This window comes from Tenrec ecaudatus, chromosome 8 (genome assembly GCF_050624435.1).
Source record: "Tenrec ecaudatus isolate mTenEca1 chromosome 8, mTenEca1.hap1, whole genome shotgun sequence".
Lineage (NCBI taxonomy): Eukaryota > Metazoa > Chordata > Mammalia > Afrosoricida > Tenrecidae > Tenrec > Tenrec ecaudatus.
In genome coordinates this window covers 27,324,622-27,332,525 of record NC_134537.1, presented here as the reverse complement: position 1 = coordinate 27,332,525, position 7,904 = coordinate 27,324,622, and the positions used below count along the sequence as shown (strand labels likewise).

Sequence of the window (7,904 nt, the reverse complement as noted above, 5' to 3'; positions counted from 1 at the left end):
AATAAAAAAGTGATGGGTGGAGGCAGGGGGAGAGAAAAAAATGAGATAATCAATTGTTTTTCTACAAGACTTTTCCTTTTGCCTCTGTATCTCCCTGTTCACATCCAGTCAGCAAAACATGGAGATGAAAACAAATTAAAACGTTGATAATATTTTGGAAATATTAATAAAATATTTAGCATAAATAATTCATCATTATTCCCTGATTTTTACTTCCCCAAATTTTCTGTTGAAGTTTTGCTATAGAGAGAGATGACTTGAACAAAAATTAAAATCTTGGTAGTTGCTATTCTCTTGGGAATTTCTCTTCTTTTATCCTTTACAAATGTTTAGCTCAAATATAATAAGGAAGAAAAACAATGAAAGTTGTTTTCACCCTAGAAAATAAAAATATAAACTATTCAATGAAGACATTTTAACTTTTCTTATGTTTGGTAGAAATATACCAAACCTATATCCACTCACAATTTCTACAGGTACTATTCAATGATATTAGTTACATATGTCATATTGGTTCATCATTCTCACTATTTTCATATTTCTACCTATATTTTTACCAACATTTATACTGACTGTCTCATATTTGGAGGGATGCTCATTAAAAACCTACAATACGTGGCTGATACGACTTTGCTTGCTAAAAGCAAAGAGGATTGAAATACTGCTGAAGTTCACAGAACACAACCTAAAATATGGATTACATCCCAATGTAAAAAAAAACCCTCACAACTGGACAAATAAATACTATCACGATCAATGGAGAAGAGATTGAAATCGTCGGACATTTCCTTTGGATCTACAATTAAGGCTCGTGGAAGCACCAGTGAAGAAAAGCCAAACGCGGTTACGCATCGGCCAATGTGCTAGCTGTGATTGTTGGGGTCCATCCAGTTGGCTCGGACCCACAGCGACCCTGCGTCCAACAGGAGGAATCCCTCTGGTCCCAGCCACCCTCACAGTTGGTTCTACACGTGAGCCCATGGTTGCAGCCACTCTGTCCACCCAGCTCCTCGAGGGCCTTCGTCTTTTGCGTTGCTCCTCTACTTTACAATCATGATGTCCTTCTCCAGGGACTGGTCTCTCCTGGCATGTCCAAAGTATGTCAGACGAAGCCTCACCGTCCTTGTCTTTAAGGAGCACTCTGGGAGAAACACAGATTTGTTCCCCCCATTGAGCGGTCCACAGTTCTTTCAATAGTCTTCTCCAGCACCACATTTCAAATGCATCAATTCTTCTTACCTTCCTTATTCAGTGTCCAACTTTCACAGGCCTGAGGCAATGGAGAACACCATGACTTGGGTATTGTCTTTTCAATGCTCTAAAGAGGTCTTGCGCAGCAGATTTACCCAATGCAACTCTTCCTTTGATCGCTTGACTGCTGCTTCGGTGAGCATTGATGGTGGATCCAAACAAGACAGAATCCTTCACAACCTCAACCTTTTCTCCATGTATCTTGATGTTACCTATTAGTCCAGTTCTAAGGAGTTTGATTTTCTTTTTTTCTAGTTAAGCAGTGATTTTATTGCTCAAGTTCACACACAAATGTATGCAACCAGGTAGAGGCTGTGGATGGTTCATACTTCTAATGAGGAGGGAGAAGTCTCTGTCTCGTAATATTGAGAGACTCAATTAATTTGGCTCTCGACCACAATCAGCTGGAATTTGGCGTCCTTATCCTTTCTGTTCCTCTCTAGATGCTTCCAAATAACAACCTCCTTCACAACCACGTGGTAGAGGTCCTCAGGAAGACCAGAGCAAGTCCTGTAGACTTCAGGATCCTCGGGATTTTATTGCCTGTTACAAAACGCACCTGTGCGATGTCATGTGAATCTCTTAGGATCATACCCATTTGGGAAGGAGTCAGGCCCTTCTTGGCCAGTATGTAGCCCTGCTCCTTCCCGTCATTGTCGTCCATCAACTTCTGCCAGGTGAGGGCACTGCGATGATAGGGCAGAGCTAAGTGGGGCAGGTCCTTCCCAGGAGCATGGATGCGACCCATGATGGCAGTGGTCAGCAATGGAAAAAAGGGGGGGGGGGTTGAGGGAGGAATACTGTAGGTTGGATTTTGGTTTTCTTTACATTGTGGATTATGTATGAACTGGTTTTCTTTACAATGGATTATGATAATGGCGTCATAATCCATTCTGAAGGCTGAAATCTTTGATCCTCATGGCAAGTGTTTCAAGTTCTTCTCACTTGAAGCAAGCAGGGTTGTGTCATCTGCCTATTGCAGGTTGTGGACAAACCTTCCTCCAATCCTGATGCCACATTCATCTTCATATAATCCAGCTTCTCGGATAATTTGTTCAGCACAGAGTTTGAATAAGTAAGGAGAGAGGACGCAACTCTTACACACATCTTTCCTGATTTTAAGCCATGCAACATTACCTTGTTCTGTTTGCACAGCTGCCTCTTGATCTACAAGTTATCCATGAACACGATGAATGTTCTGGAACTTCTATTCTTCTCAATGCTAGTCATAGATTTTTTCATTATCCACACAGTCAAATGCCTTGACATAGTCAATAAAACACAAGTCAACGTCTTCTGGTATTCTCTGCTTTCAGTCAAGATTCATCTGGAATGAGTAATGCTATCCCTTGCTCCACATCCTCTTCTGAATCAGTCCTGAACCGCTGGCACTTCCCTGAAATGGATTGCAGCAACTGTTGTGGGATGAGGTTCAGCATGTGATTTTACGTGCATGTGATATCCATGATTGTTCTATAATTTGAGTATTCTATGGGGTCACCTCTCTTTGGGATGGGTACAAATAAGGATCTCTTCCAGTCAGTGGGCCAACTAGCTGTCTTCCAAATTTCCCGGCACTCACAAGTAAGTGCATCCAGTGCTTCATCAGCTTGCTACAACGTTTCAGTTAGTATCCCATCAAATCTGGGAGCCTTGTTTTGGGGGAAGGCATTCGGTGCAGCTCGAACTTTTCCCTTCAGCCCCATTGGTTCTTGCTCATATGCTGTCTACTGAAATGGTGGGATGTTGACTAGTTCTGAGGGACAGCGACTCCATGTATTCTTTCCATTTTCTTTTGATACCTTGTGCATCATTCGATATTTTGCCCACTGAATCTTTCAATATAGCAACTCGAGGTTTGAATTTTTTTCTTGAGTAGTTTCAGTTTAAGATATACTGAGCATGTTCTGTCTCTTTGGTTTTCTAACTCTAGGTCTTTGCACATTTCATTACAATATTTTACTTTGTCTACTTGAGCTGCCCTTTGAAATGTTCTGTTATGCTCTTTGACTTCATCATTGCTTCCATTTGCTCCAGCTACTCTACAATTAAGAGAAAATCTCAGAGGCTCTTCTGATATCCACTTGGATCTTTTCTTTCCTTTTTGTCTTTCTTGCATTTAATGACCTTTTGATTTCTTCATGAATGGATGGTCTTGATATCCTTCCTACAGTTCATCAGGTCTTATGTCATTAATCTTCAATGCACCAAATCTGCTTTTGAGATGTTCTCAAAATTCCGGCGGGATAGACTAAAGGTCGTATTTTGGCGTCAGAGACTTATTTTCATTTTCTTTGGCTTTAACCTGAGCGTATATGGGAGCAATTGATGGTCTGTTGTACAGTCACCCGGTGGCCTGGTTTTAGCTGCTGATATGGAGCTTCTCCATCATCTCTACCCACTGATGTAGTCAATTTGATTTCTGTGTATTTCATCTGAATTAGTCCATGTGTATAGTCACCTTCTGTGTTGTTGAAGAAAAGTATTTGCTGTGAACAAGTCATTGTTCTTGCAAAATTCTATCATGTGATTACCAGCTTCTATCACCAAGACCACGTCTTCCAACTACTGTTCCTTCCTTTTCGTTTCCAACTTTTGCATTCCAATAGCTAATCATTATAAATACATGTTGATTGCACATGTGATTAATTTCAGACTCAAGACATTGATAGAATTCTTCTATTTCATCATCATTAGCTTTTGTGGTTGGTGCATACATTTGAGTAATAGTTGTATTGATTGGATTTCCTTGAAAAGTTGTAGATGTAAACATATCACAATTAGCACTATATTCCAAGATTGATTTTGAATCGTCCTTTTTGATGATTAATGCAGCACCATTCCTCTTGATGGTGTTATTGCCAGCACAGTAAATTATAGGATTTTCTGATTCGAAATGGCCATTCCAGCTCACTAAGGATTAGATATCAATCTTTAGCCATTCCATTTCATTTTTGACCACTACCAATTTTCCTAGATTCATAGTTCACACATTTCGAAGTTCTGATTTTCACATTTTTTTACAGCTGTTTCTCCTTACATGGGGTCATACTCCATCAGCAAGTGACGAGCCTGAAGGCTCCACTCCCACAGGTTTTACTTCGTTCACCACGATTGACTCTGCTGTGGGAAAAACAGCTCCTCCTCAGTCACACTTGTAGTGCCTGCCTACCAAAGGACCATCCTCTGGCACTATCTCCGACGATGTTCAGCTTCCGTTCCGCATCTGGCCAGGTTTTGAAGCTATGCATAAGGCTTTCAACAGCAACTTCCTCTGAAGTGGCCAGCCAATTTCTTCTTTGTAGTCTGTTCTGAGTCTGGAAGCTCTGCTGAAACCTGTTCCCTTTGGCATGTGAAATACCAGTGACATAGCTTCCAGCATCACAGCAACACACAGCCACCACAGCACAACAAACTGACAGACAAATCTACAGTACAACACAGCTCTACAGTGTTGAAGAGCAAGGATGCCACTTGAGGGGTAAGAAGCACCTCAGCTAAACCATGGTCTTTCCAATGGTCTCATATCAATTTGAAAGTTGGACAACGAAAAAGGAAGACCTCATAAGAATTGATGCATTTGAATTATGGTGCTTGAGAAGAATAATGTTGTCAGGACAATGAACATATCTTGGAAGAAGTTCAGCCACCGATTGTCGAAAACAAAGCGGATGCATAAGCAAGTGGAGTAAAGAAAGCTGATGATGCCTGGCTATCAAAAGATACAGTGGAACACATCCTGGCCCACTGAGCCCCAAGGATGATGTTCCTGCTCAGAGCAGACAATGCACAGAGAGGACCGTAGGGCAGCCCCACCACAAGACACAACGTCCCTCACTGAACCAGAGTGTTACGGGGAACAACACTGAAGACACAGAGCGGGAATTGTGCCTGATCTGACCCCATCACACTGGGGCAAAACACTAAGGGCATACAACAGAGCAGCATAGGGGAGCAAATAGAGACTTTGGGGACAGAGTGTGGCACTCCATCAGATTCAACTGGAAAACACAAAAAGACCTGAAACTATTTATAGGCTTTTCCTTTTTTGTCATTGGCTTCCCTTTTGTTGTTATTTTGTTGTTGGTGGTGGTGGTTTTATCTTCCTTTGTTGTTTTGTTTGGCTTTGCACTTATAAATATCTCTGCATGTCAATCTAGATAAGATAGGTGGGATAAACAATTTGGAGAAGAAAACAATGGGACCGATGGTTCTGGGGGAGCACAGGAGAAGGGGAGGTGGGAGAAAGGAAGGTGGTGGTCAACCAACCCAGGGACAAAGGAACAAGTGAACAAAAATCGATGGAGAGAAGTGTAGGATGCCTAGTGGGACTTAATCAAGGGCAATAGAACAGCGAGGAATTACTGAAACCTGAATGAAGATTGCACATGCTAGTGGTACAAAAGGAAAGGAAAAAGAGGAAAGAACTAGGTGGCAAAGGACCTTCACAGCAGTCTAAATACAGGCATGTGCACATGTAAATATATTTGTATATAATGATAGGGAAATAGATCTGTGTACTTATATTTATATGTTAAGTATTAAGGTAGCAGATGAACACTGGACCTCGACTCAAGTACTCCCTCACTGCAAGAACACTTGTTCTAATAATCCAGCAGTCCATGATGCTCACCTTCCTGACATAATCACTGAAGACAAAGTGTATGCATAAGCAAATGTGGTGAAGAAAGCTGATTGTGCCTGGCTATCAAAAGATACAGTGTCTGGGGTCTTAAAGGCTTGAAGATAAAGAAGCGTCCATCTAGCTGAGAAGCAACAAAGCCCACATGGAAGAAGCACACCAGTCTATGTGATCATGAGGTGTTGATGGGATCAGGTATCAGGCATCAAAGACCCAGAACAAAAACCATACCAACATGAATGGGGCGGGGGTGGGGGTTCAGAGTGGAGACCCAAAGCCCATCTGTAGACAATCAGACATCCCCTTACAGAAGGGTCACAAGGAAGAGACAAGCCATTCAAAGCACAGTATAGCACCAATGAAGCATACAACTTTCCTCTAGTTCTTTAATGCTTCCTCCCCACCCCACCCCCACTATCATTTCCTCAATTCTACATTACAAATCTGACTAGACCAGAACATGTACACTGCTACAATAAGAGCCCTTAACACAGGGAATCCAGGACAGATAAACCCTTCAGGACCAATAATGAAAATAGAGATACCAGGAGGGTAAGAGGAAGGTTGGGGGGGTGGGGGGAAGGGGAATCGGTCACAAGGATTGACCTATAACCTCCTCCCAAGGGGATGAACAACAGAAAAGTGGGTGAAGGGTGACATAGGATGGTGTAAGATATGAAAATAATAATCTATAATTTATTGAGCTCATGAGGGAGGGAGGGTAAAAATGAGGAGCTGATAGCAAGCGCTCAAGTAGAAAGAAAATGCTTTGAAAACGATGGCAACAAATGTACAAATGTGCTTGACACAATGGATGGATGGATGTACTGTGATAAGAGCTGTAAGAGCTCCCAATAAGAGTATTTAATTTAAAAAGAGAGCGAGAAGGAGGCTGGTCCCTAGCAAAAAGACATCATGCTTGGTAAAGCGGAGGGCCATCAAAGGAAGTAGAGGAAGATCCTCAGTTGGGATGGGCTAACACAGTGGCTGCAGCAATGAGATCAAAGGAAAGACTATGCCAACGACACAGCCCAGGGAGTGTTTCAATCTGTGGTACAAGGGATCCGAATGGGTTGGAACCGACGGAAAGGTCTTTAACAACAGTAGCCCCTTAAAGTTCTCATCTGTCCAGGCAAATGTTTTTATGTGGGGTTACCTCTCAAATGAAAAACAAGAAGTACTGTGGCATCTAAGAGTTCATTTCACGTTTCTTAAGAAAAGTACATTCAGTGCTCTTTTTTGTTATTGTTCAGAGCTTTCTCTTACTGACCTCTTTTTTTTTTAACATTTTATTAAGGACTCATACAACTCTTATCACAATCCATACATGCATCAATTGTATAAAGCACATCTGTACATTCTTTGCCCTCATCATTTTCAAAGCATTTGCTCTCCACTGACCCCTTGGCATCAAGTCCTTTTTTGCCCCCTCCCTCCCTGCTCCCCACTCCCTCATGAGCCCTTGATAATTTACAAATCATCATTTTGTCATATCTTGCCCTGTCCAACGTCTCCCTTCAACCCCTTTTCTGTTGTCCATCACCAGGGAGGAGGCTACATGTAGATCCTTGTAATCGGCTCCCTCTTTCCAACACACTCACTCTCTTCCCTCCCAGTATCGCCCCTCACACCCCTGGTCCTGGAGGTATCATCCATCCTGGATTCCCTGTGCCTCCAGCTCCTATCTGCACCAGTGTATATGCTCTGCTCTATCCAGACTTACAAGGTAGATTTTGGATCATGGTAGTTGGGGGGAGGAAGCATCCAGGATCTGGGGGAAAGCTGTATTCTTCATCGGTGCTATATCGCACCCTGACTGACTCTTCTCCTCCCCTAGACCCCTCTGCGAGGTGATCTCCAGCAGCCGACAAATGGGCTTTGGGTCTCCACTCTGCTCTTCCCCCTTCATTCACTATGGTATCTCTTCCTGACCTCTTATCTCCGAGTGATTCTCATCTTGATATCTTCCATTCAGACCTCTCTCTTTTCTGTGGTTAGTTTTTAAATTTCT

The 7,904-nt window shown here is 42.4% G+C and overlaps 1 pseudogene; it reads right to left on the bottom strand.

Moving 5' to 3' along the window:
* Positions 1-1,519: 1,519 nt before the first annotated feature.
* Positions 1,520-1,999, bottom strand: LOC142454683 (small ribosomal subunit protein uS15 pseudogene; annotated as a pseudogene).
* Positions 2,000-7,904: the final 5,905 nt, after the last annotated feature.